The following is a 3,372-nucleotide window of genomic DNA, read 5'->3' on the forward strand; positions in this document are numbered from 1 at the left end:
TAATAATAGACTACGTATAATGGATTATACTGTTTCAATTACTATAGTATTATTTGAGATCAATCAAGTTTTAATAAGGAAATATTAGTTTTGGTTCATGGCTTCAAGAGGGCTCAGTCCTCTGTTTCTTGTCCCATTGTCTTTGGGCTTGTGGTGGCATAGTGCATCATAGACAGAGTATTTTTAGATTTGCTTACCTCAAGGCTTCCAGGAAGTAGAAAGGCAAGAAGGTAATGATGTCACAGTACCTATTCCAAGGCCATGATCATAATGACCTAGCTTCCTTCGATTAAGCCCCATCATCCATTCCCAGTAACACTAAGCTGGGGACCAGCCTTTAACACATGGCACATGGGGCATTGGCAGACATTCCTACTTATGAGATACACACACACACATACGGTGGAACATACATATATATACATATATATATGCTGCATATATGTATGTTCCATATTTGTGTGTTTCACAACATGTATTTGTAACAGTATTCTCACCACATAGCATTATTTCAACATGATGGAATGACATGCAAATGAACCTATTTCTGTCCTGTCTTAGGTTCTATTATTATATCCTTGTACATGGTTTAAAAAATCTCTGAAAATATAATCACCTGGTAAAATCTGACTTACAAAGTCTTATCCTAATATCATGGAAGTTAAATTGGACCACTAAGTAGATAGTTTAACCCTGTTGCATTAGACATTTCAATGCTATTAATAAATTTTTACTCTCATCTAAATTACTAAATCATTCTGTGTGAATATGCAACATTCTATCTCCCTCCCTCTCTCTGTAAAATGGGATCACAAGAACTAACTCAATTACATTTTCATGGTGGTAGGAATATGGGATAATATTGACAAGACACTTTGTAGTTTAAAAAATCCATCCAACATTAATGAGCATTATTAGAGACTAGCGTTGCAGCTTAATGAAATGATGACTAAACTGACATTACATTTTGGATACCAATAAGCCAATTTAAGCCCCATTTTTTTGAGAGTTCATATAGACTTTTGTTGTTGTTGTTGGTCATGGGTCTTGATATCTGGGCCTGGGTGCTGTCCCTCAGCTCTTCAGCTCAAGGCATGTGTTCCACCACTTGAATCACACCACCACTTCCAGTTTTCTGGTGGTTAATTGGAGATAAGAGTCTCACAGAACTTCTTGCCCAGGCTGGCTTTGAACCGCGATCCTCACATCACAGCCTCCTGAGTAGCTAGGATTACAGGCATGAGCCACCAGCGCCTGGCTCAGATAACCATTGTTAGCAGTCAGGAAGTGATATTTTTTCTTGGTCACATATGCTTATAATTTTTTCTTATACATATTTGCATTAAATATGTACTAGATGATTATGAAGATGACATGACAAGGTTACTCATGTTCTGACTTTGCTACAAGAAAGACATAATAAAAATGTTAGAGGAAATTTCAAACCATAATATATAGTTGATAATTACAAAGATACAGTAGATTATTTCTTTTTTATTATTATGAAAATACCACACAGAGGAGTTACATTTACATGGGCAAGGTAATGAGTACATACCTTACCAAGCATTGTTGTTTCCTCCTTTGTTTCCCCTTCCCATCCCTTCCCATATCTTGCCCCCCACACCCATATAACCACCCCCTGCCCCCCACCCCGGTCAAAGTTGTAAAATTCTTTTTTCAACATAACGATTTGTACATCTCATTGTTGCATTGGGTCCACCTGTATCCCTATTTTAACGACTTGTTTTTTCACTTCCCCTCCACAAATTATACCAACATCAAATACAGTGAAAATGGGTTATACCATGGGGGAGGGACATACAAAACAACAAAGAAATCATCTTATAAATATGTTAGAAACAATTCCATGAAAGAAAAAAACATTTGAAAACTTATCTTGGGATTCATTTCACCTAGCATCAACATATCTGATCTTTTCCGCTTGTCTCAGACATATACTAGTTATTATAAATAAGGGAAACCATGGGGCCTATGTTTCTTTGGGCCTGGCTTACTTCACTTCATATAATTTTTTCCAAGTCTTTCCATTTCCTAAAAAATGTGGCAATGTCATTCTTTCTGATGGAGGCATAGAATTCCATTGTGTATATAGACCACATTCTCTTGACCCATTCATCTACTGAGGGGCATCTGGGTTGGTTCTATATAATAGATATGGTAAATAGTGCTGCAATAAACATAGTTGTGCTGGTAGCTTTAGTATGGTCTTGTTTGTGATCATTCAGGTACATGCACAAAAGCGGGATTGCTGGGTCATAGGGGAGCTTTATGTGGAGTCTTTTGAGGAACCTCCATGCTACTTTCCAAAGTGGTTAAACAAGTTTACACTCCCACCAACAATGAAGTAAGGTTCCCTTCTGTCCACATCCCCTCCAGCATCTGTTGTTATTAGAGTTCTTGATTATAGCCATTCTAACTGGGGTGAGGTGATATCTCAATGTTGTTTTGATTTGCATTTCTTTTATGGCTAGAGATGTTGAGCATTTCTTCATGTGTCTATTGGCCATCCTTTCCTCTTCAGAGAAGGTTTTCTGTAAGTCTTTAGCCCACTTCTTTATTGGGCAGTTGTTTCTTTAAGGATTTGTTGTTGGGGGTTTTAAAATTTTTTTTTGAGTTCCAAGTATATTTTAGATATGAGACCTTTGTCCGTCGTATGGCTAGTGAAGATCTTCTCCCAATCTGTGTGCTTTCTATTGTTCTTGCTAGCTATATCTTTTGCCATGCGGAAGCTCTACAGCTTCATGCAATCCCATTTGTCCAACCTTTCTTTGATTTGTTGTTTCTGGGTCTCTATAAAGAAAATATTGGCATATGCCAAAGAGTCCTAGAGTTTCTCATATTCCATCATGTAATATTTTCAGTGTCTGTTTTAACTCCGAGGTCTTTGATCCATTTGGAGTTTATTCTAGTGCAGGGTGATATATAAGGATCTAGCTTTAGTTTTCTACAAGTAGTTACCAATTTATCCAGCACCATTTACTGAAGAGGCTGTCTTCCTTCCATTCTATTTTTTTGCTACCTTATCGATCTGTGGGTTCACTTCTGGGTTTTCAATTCTATTCCATTGGTCCTGAGGTCTGTTCTTGTGCCAGTACCAACCTGTTTTGAATACTATGGCTTTGTAGTAGAGTTTGAAATTTGGTATTGGTATTCCTCCAGCACTGTTCTTTCTGTTGAGGATCATTTTTGGTATTCAGGGACTCTTGTTGTTCCATATGAATTTTTGGATTGCCTCTTCTATTTCCTTGAAGAATGAAGTTGGAATATTGATAGGCATCACATTGAATTCGTAGATAGCCTTGGGAAGTATTGCCACTTTCACGATGTTGATCCTTCCAATCCAGGAGC

This window comes from Dipodomys spectabilis, unplaced genomic scaffold, assembly GCF_019054845.1.
Source record: "Dipodomys spectabilis isolate Male_0828 unplaced genomic scaffold, ASM1905484v1 ptg000356l, whole genome shotgun sequence".
Taxonomy (NCBI): domain Eukaryota; kingdom Metazoa; phylum Chordata; class Mammalia; order Rodentia; family Heteromyidae; genus Dipodomys; species Dipodomys spectabilis.